The following is an 8,887-nucleotide window of genomic DNA, read 5'->3' as shown; positions in this document are numbered from 1 at the left end:
TACATATTGCGGGGAGCAAGATGCAGACACTCACATGGAGGTGGGAGAAAGCAGGTGGGGGTTGGATTCCAGAATAGTTAACAAGATTATGTATTCTCTTGAGGGTGGTTACAGTTTCTTTCAAAGGTGTATTAACCTAGATGCACAGAAACAATGGACAGGGCTTGCTTAAGGCAAAGATAAACCTTAAAACGTTATATGCCTGGGGCATGACTACCACCAAGACCTACCCAGTTAAGAATTAATCAGACCTCCCTATGAGGTTACTTTCCAAAGAGCCCCTTTTTTCCTGTCGACAGGTGGGACGGGGTCTCAGGGAATCACCTGGGTTGGGCAAGTGCTGTCAGCCAGGTTAACGGACACTCTGATCTGGTGCCTGCTGGCTGAGTCGGGGGAGGGCTCAACAAAGGGACAGTGGTGCCTGAAAGCCTGTGCTTTGGAGGGAGCTGCCCCTCCAGCCCTTGCCATGGAGCCAGGCAATTCAGTTTCTCCTCATATGGCCCTGGTGCTTTCTGAGTTGCTGTCCCTTCACTGGAATTTAGGGAAAGTGTTTGTGAGTGAGTCTGTGCTCGGTCTGCAGCAGTCCTCCATCTCACCAGGTGGAATCCCTGCTGATTTTCACAGCTAGATATTATGGGGACTCCTCCCCCAGGCACTGGTGCTCTGGGCTGGGGAGCCCGGTGTGGGCTGGGACCCCTCACTCCTCAGGGGGACCCCCACAGCTGAGGCATCCTTCCCAGTTCCCAACTGCCACATACAGGTGTGGGACTAGCCAGTTTACCTTTTACCAGTCTTGACCTGTCTTCTTTATATCCTTAGTTATAAAAGTTCTGCTTAGCTAGTCTTCAGGTGGTTCTCAAGGGTGGTGGTTCTATAATTTAGTTGTAATTTTGATGTGGTTGTGGGACGAGGCAAGGAATGGGGGATGACTTTAGAGATTCCTGGCAGCACACTGTCCACATGCCCACTTAGTTGTCTGATTATTGTAATTAGTCTTTCATTTGTTCACATAAGTGAGTCATTACTTCACTCCACACAAATAGATTTAGGGTCTCCGTTGCCTAGAGAACAGTATTCAGATTTCTCATTTAAACACTTAGGCCTTCTCCACAATCGTAACCTGGCTCTTCTTTCTCCATTTCCCCTGCTTAATCCCCTCTAACTATCTTAATCATCTAAATAATATAAATGCCTGCTTTCTATTAGACTTAAAACATAATTTAGGGTAAAAATATCTATTATTTGGAAGTCTTTTGAAGTATTCTGGGAAGGTATAGATTGCAGGGAAAGGGGTATTTTTTTTTAATGGAAAGAGAAAGATTGAAGCTATTTCAATAATTTTTATTCTGTGGTGAGAGAACATTTTTAAAGGTTATCACTAGCTTTCACTGTGGGACAGTAAGCAACGGAAGGGAATCTCTGCATTAGTTTAACAGTTCAAGGTTCAATAAGCCTACCTACAGATGGACGTTCAAATAAAAATAGGCAACTTTTTCTTTTTGTACAATGTTATTTTTTCTATGGATTAAGAGATCCTTGTGTTTCTTATAGAAATAATAGATCAAGCTCTGAGGCCAAGGAAACAGGCATGATTACTGCATAATTAGCAAATGTTCTATTGTGTGTGGGGGACTTGGGGTTAGTCACCGCACTGGGGAAGCTTTGCTAGAATGTTCTCAACTTGGTAAGGAAGACAGGGTGAGTGTCGGGAAAGGGGTGAAGGTTGCTGCCCTGGCCCTGCTGAGCCTTGGAGGTGTGCAGAGGAGGAGAGAGTCAGGCTAAGCAGGGCTCATCTCACCAGGAGCTGACTTTAGGTGTAAAAAAGTTTACTTCCCTGAATATCACTTCATATTAGATAATTGACTTGAAAAGCCAGGCTCCCGCTTGGAATCATAGGGAGGAAAGGCCTTTTATAGGTTAGGCAGAGTAAATAAATAACCACACCTCTCAAGGGCTTGGCTCCCTGTTTCCAAGCAGTATTAGCAATCCTTGGCTTTCTTTCACTTGAAACTCTTCTCGCTGACATCCCAAAGTACCCTTTGAGTTTTGCTGATTACGTCAGAAAATGAGCCTGCTAGCTGACAATGTGCGTTTTAATAACTTACTGCTTCTGTTATCCTAGTCAGAAAAGAAGAAGATTTCCTTATTATCAGAGAAAAGAGTAAATCATTGCAGCTACTCGGTATTTAGACGGGGCCAGGGCAACCTTGCTGTGCGCTTCAGCAGTCCCTGCCTCTCCCTGGAGAAAGCGAGCATTTTCCCAGGACGTCACCTATCAGGTTAGGTGACCAGGCTGTTACCAGGGCGGCAATGGACCGCAAGCTGTTTCCTGGGATGGGATGCGATGCGATGCGATGGTGGTCGTAAAGGGCTAACGTACTTTTCTGTCAATAGTTTTCGATGCACTCATGGTGTCACTTTCTTTAGAAACAAAACTTTACTATAAGAAAAAAAATGCTGTAAACTTTCAAAGGCTTTGTCAAATAATAAAATGAGATACACACCATGAACTTCCCTCAGGACAGAAGCACGGAACACTTCCGCATCACTGACAAACCCTGGGCTGGTGATGAGATGGCTGTTCACGGAGAAGGTTTATGTTACAGAAAACTCTGCCATGGGCTCTTCACTGACACACGTTTTCCTAATGTGGTCTTTATATATTTTCCTACTATGACTAATACAGTGTTTATAAAGTTTCTGGGTCAAAATCCTTCATTGGAATCACAGACCCTTTAAATTAAGGTAGAGCTCAAGACATCATCAGATTCAACACACTCTCCTTCAGGTAGCAAAGTTACTGTTAGTCCTGCTTGGCTCTCCCACTTCCTGTACAACTAGCAAAGAATTATTTCCATGAACAAATGTCGTCTTCCCTCCCCATTTCGATTTTCCTCTGCCGCACATTTTCTTATCAGATTGTTTTCCTCTCTCATGCATAGGTAATGAGAACAGTTGTTTCTTTGGGTCACTGGAAATAGAGTGTATTTTTTAAAAATCATTGAATTTATTTGGGTAACATGGTTAATTTCAGGTGTACAACTTTATGACATCTGTATGCTCTGTTGTGTGCTCACCCTCCAAAGTCTAGTCTCCTTTCATCAGCATGTGTTTGACCCCACTTACTCCCTCCCTCCTCCCCCTATTGCCCTTTCCCTCTGGTAACCACTAGTCCGTTGCCTGTATCTATGTGTTTGCTTTTTTGTTTATTAGATGTTTTTTGTTTTATATCCTACATATGAGTGAGATCCTATGGCTCTTGTCCTCTGTCAGACTTATTTCACTTAGCACAATACTCTCAACATACATCCGTTTTGTTGCAAATGGCAATATTTCATCTTTTTATGGCTGAGTAATATTCTGTTGTATATATGGAGCACATCTTAATCCAGTCACCAGCCAGATAACACTTAGGTTGTTTCCTTGTCTTGGCTATTGTAAATAATGGTGTAATGAGCATAGGGGTACCTTTATCTTTATGAGTGTTTTTTAGTGGTTTTGGTTATAATTAGTAAATAGTTGAGGCTGAATGAGCCACTAAAGGTAAAAATCTTAATCTTGATCAGTACTTAAGGAAAATATAAAAATGGACTTCAAGCAGATTAAAAACAGCATTAGTTTCAATAGATACAATATTTTTATGGCACCGTAAATATGTTTCCCCAATGATTTGATACCATTTACCGGAGAACCAATTTTCCCTAGACACAGGCAAAAATCTGTACTGGAAAAGAAATTAAGAAGCTGTATTCATTGCTCATAGCAACATCTGGCACACAGCTGGATAACCCCAAGAAATTAATCTGTACAAAGGATTTTATAGCTGAATATCCCTGTCAGTATCCCAATATCTCATCTGCATCTCCATCATCTATATACTTTTCTTTCCCTTTCAATGTCTGTCATGCTTCGCCACTTACTACCCTTAATATGCTTCCTGGTCTTTCTTTAGGCACAGTGTTTTCACCACTAGATGCTTTGTAATCCCCATGAGCCGAACATGCTTTTGGCTAGCAGAGAAGCACACATTTGTTTTTGTGGTGGTGGGTTTTTTTTTTGCCCCCAGATTACTTTCTACATATGCCTTTTATATTTTTCTTAGCTGTCAATGCTTAGTCTCATAATCTTCCTTTCTCCCTTTCTCCCTTTCTCTCCCCCTCCTTTTTCTCTCTCCCCCTTCTCTCCCACCAGCCCCTAAAAATAATGACCATGCTTTTAATCCATATGTTGCTGAAACACACCGATGGCCCTGCAGGGTGGTAAATCAATATTCATTCTCTGATTTATATTTTTGAAGCCGCCCTTTCCATTTGACTTTTCATAAATTTTTTAACAGCAGAAAAACCTTTGATATGTAGAAATTTGAAATTCCTAGACACATATATGTATAACTGGAAACTTAGGAGAAAGGGAGTAATTTCTAAGTAACCATTATTTCTGCATATATGGCTGTGAGCAAGAAGTCGAAAGGTTTGCTCCATCTCCTTACTTTCAACATAGCCACTATTTCTGGGGCAGCCCTTGCTTGGCCAGAGAGTGTAGAAACATATCCCATTTTTCAGGAATGTGGCGTACAACTAGGAGGATGCCTGTGAATACCTACCAGCTTTTCTTGGAGGCATAAAAGAAGCGAGATGATTTCTTTTAATGATGGAAGTTTTCAGATTTTTCTCTTAGAGTGTAGGATGAATTCTGAAAAAAAAAATCTAGCGTTCTGTTCTAGAACTATAATATTGGAAGTTAATTATACTAATTAAAATAAGGGTCAGGAAGGTCTCTACACAGCTGCGGTGAAGTGAAGCATTTGAAGTTGTGGACAAAGGCTAGTGTTCTGTTATATAAACACATGGTTGTCATAACGTCGATGTCAACAGAAACGCAACTTCAGCTCTGAGAAGTCCCAGAAGACATGTTGGGTGAACACTCAAGCAAAGGGTCTCTGCTTGGGTTCCTGAGAAATACGCATGCAGTGTGATATTAGCAAATTCTGGGTTACTCCCCAATAGTATTTATAGAATTACCTTTTAAAAAATATACAAAACAATCTCTAGGCGATGATGCTCTTTTATTATCTTCATAAAAATGATTAAAATAAAAAACCACAACCCTTCTTATAATGCAAATATTTTTAAGAGCCTAATAAAGTTTCTTCATCAGATCAATGGTCTGCTGCTCAAAGAAACTATGCTGATGCCAAATGCCTGGTGTTTGTTCAGGAGGCCACAGATTGTATTCTATGAAATGCTCTAATTCTCTGCCAAAGTTGGCGAGGGTATGGTTATTTTGGCTGCTTCTGTGCTTTTCTGTAGCAAGAGAAAAGCATTTGGCCCACGTGAGGGTGGTGCTTCCTCCCAAGCATGGTTCCGGCTACGCCAACCATCCCCAGTACAGCTTCCTGTGCATCCTCATGTTTCCTCAAACATGGCTTACAAATGAGCTTCCCAAGCAAAGGAGGACAACACGTATTGGCACAATTGGCAGGCCATGATTGGAGAGCTTCCTTTCAAAGCATGATGTGTGGCATTGCTTTATATTCACACATCTCTGTGAAGAAAAAAATTAGCTGTCTGATGAATGACCAAATGTGAAATTGTGCAAATAAAGTGCTTTATCCAAAATTTCCTATCAAATGGACCATTTGACATGGCTTATCTGTCTGGAAGTTGGGTCTAAGGAACTCTGGAAGTGAAAAGAAAATAGTTGCCTAAAAGTTGGCTGTACTCCAAGATCCTAAAATACAAGTAAGGAGGAGACCTCAGCACAATGGTCTCAGGGTGGAAGCTCTTTGCTCAGGGTGACCTGTGGAAATATCCCTCATTTTAGGAAAGTGTGGCAGCTGAGTCCATCTGCTGAGGTAATGAGATGGCTGGACTCTGAGGGAGGGGGAGGCCATGCCATGATTTTCCTCCATTCTTTATTCTGCTTTTCAGAGACTTGGGTCACTGGGAAGGTTAGGTAGCAAGAGAAGGGCCTACGAATTTCTTCCAGTGCATGATTGCCCTCTGCTTCCATGAAAGGGAAGATCAGCAGGTAGTAGCCATGTGAAACCCCTGAGCCATCCCCATTCCCTACCTTCTCAGGATCAGACAGAATCACTGGGCATGTACTTCATAGTTCTTATTGAAGGCATCAGATGGTCAGAGCTCATACAGAAATATATCTAAGGCCATTCCATTTAGTTTGGTTACCAACTCAAATGACAACTATGCATTAAAATCTGTATAAGATATAAAACTTTATCTGTAAATATACCTGGCAAACTCGATAGTTATTATTAATCCTGCCATCCTAGTGCTGAAGACATTTATTGACATATATATATATTTAAAAACAATGTGCTTAATTTCTCCCAAAATTACAACTATTACTTGGTAGACATTTTGTCCAAAGTACATGGCAGTTTCCTACATGGAAAAAAAAAATTACAAGTCTGGTCTTCTCGGGCCAATATTTGACTCAATGCTAGTGAGCTCTGGACACACAACTAATCTCCCTTTGATTGTTGTTGTATTTTCTCACTTTCATGGGAATTTTGTGAGGAAAAAAATAAATAAAACTAGGTAGTTTTTTTATTTACCTTTACAATTCCCTGACTATTGATGCATATTTATAATCTATGTCTTAATTTTACCTTGAGGGTCAAAGTTTGTGGCAATGATCCCTCCAGGGGTCAAGAATTCACAGTGGGATAGACCAAGCTGCTCTTCACATTACTGTCTTGGAACCATTTAATGAACTGGGTATGTTTCCCTACCTCCTCCCCAACTTACAGAACAGAAAGATATAAGCAATCTCCCCTTTTACTCCCAATGGTGACTTTATAATCATATGGCCATAAGAGATATCCTTTGACATGACCATTATCTGCAAGCATGACTTTAAATGCATGACTTCAGAGCCCTAATTACAATTTTTAGTAAATATCTAATTGACTTATATTAGTCACCTTGAATTATGTTTTGCTGCCAGTTTATCCTAGAAGGTTCACTGGAAAATGAAATCACTTAAAAGTTAGATGTTCTGTGAATACTGAATTTAAAAAGAATACTTTAATGAAAGCAACATGGTTTAGTAACCTGATGATAAAATCCTCTAAGCAAAAGTTATCATTTCAATGGTTCTGTGATATAGAACTTTGGGGTCACAGTCTCTCGTGTGCCCCCATGTTGAACCAAACCCAAATTTGCGTTCTGAGGAAGTTCTTGGTGGTGGTTCTCAGCACTCTTCTGTGGTCTTCTGGATACCCATGTTTCTCTGTCGGATTCTGCAGATCTGCCCTTAATTCAGCCCAAATACTTGCTGGTGACTTTACCCTTGAACTTTTTACTGTCAAAAACTATTCATTTTTCAGCATAAAAATTGGGAACTTAGACTCTAGTACAAAACTGTGAGGCTAAATCCTGGCTCTGCCTCTTACTGTCTTTGCCTTGTGTGATATTGAAATTATGGATTTCAGTTTATTTGTAAAATGAAAATAATAGAACTTGCTTTATAGGATTACTTTAAGGATTAAATGAATATTTATACCTAAGGTTTCGTACGCACTCAGACCTTAAAATTACTACCCAAACATCTGTTTTCAAAAATCATATGCATGGGCGATTTTCTGAAGTAGAATGGATATTCTTTTTTTTGTATTCAGCCAGATCATAGGAGAGCTTTGTACTTATAGCACAGTGTTTTGACTCTGAAAAACTGTTGTGCTACCCCAGTTACAAATTTAACTACAGAAGTATCTCAGGGGGTAAGATGATTTTTGTCATCAAGGAAAATTTTGTGTAGATCGACATGCTAAACACATTTAATTCATATTCTTTGATGAAGTACTACACATTTGTAAAACTTAATTGATTTTGATATAGATAACTCTGGAAAACGGAAACTAAAAGTTTTCTAAGAAGCTGGGAATGATTTAGAATTTACAAACTAAATTTTCCGAAGCAGCAATTTCAGAAGTTTACTGACTGCAACTTTTTAAAATTGTGGCTGTTTTTACTGAACATCTGGAGCCAATCTAAAATTCAGGTTGGTTTTTCTTTTGTGTCCTGTGGCATATGTGTAGGTAATTTCAAAATTAATGAAATGGTAACTACATTTTAGGAGGATTTGAAAAGTTTAGTAGGTGAAAATAGAAGCGCACAAAGCACTATAGAACCAAATCTATTTAAGATCACCTGTTACGCTGGAAGGCGGCTGTCCTCACCATTACGCTACCAACATGGCACTCGCCTGTTACTTCGCATCAGCCGTGCTTTTCTGCTACAACTAGCTGTGGGCCTCACCAGCCCTATGACAGCTGATGCATATTTTCAGTTTTATGCTTCTACTACTTGCCTGAAAAACATCTCCATAGAACTTGTCTTTATTTGGGGACTTTGTTATCTCAGAGGAATAGATAGAAACACTATTGTGTCCTGGTAATGGCCTCAGAGTAGAAGTCAGAAGGCCTGGGCTCTAATAGTGGGTCCGTCATTTATTTATGATGATCTTAGTTAAGTGAGTCAGTTAACCTCTTCTGAGCCCCCCCAATATCTTTTTTAGTGATTTCTTTTTAAATTTTTAAAATTTATTTAACTATGTATTTATCTTCCCACCCTCACCCCCCTCCCTTTTGGCAATGACTAGCTTGTTATTGATATACCTATGGGTCTCTTTCTGTTTTATTCATTTGTTTTGTGTTTAAATTCCACATTATACATGAAGTCATATGGTATTTAGCTTTCTCTGGCTGACATTTCTCTGAGCTTATTACCCTCTAGGTCCTTCCATGTTGTCTGTCACAATGGCAAGATTTCATTGTTTTTTATTGCTGAATATTCCAGTGTGTGTGTATCTATCTCACATCTTTATCCGTTCATCTGTTGATGGCCATATAGGTGGATACTAC

Source organism: Miniopterus schreibersii (genome assembly GCF_964146895.1).
Source record: "Miniopterus schreibersii genome assembly, chromosome: 6".
In the NCBI taxonomy this organism is placed as follows: domain Eukaryota; kingdom Metazoa; phylum Chordata; class Mammalia; order Chiroptera; family Miniopteridae; genus Miniopterus; species Miniopterus schreibersii.
The sequence above is the reverse complement of the archived record's forward strand: the minus strand, read 5'-3'. Positions refer to the sequence as shown.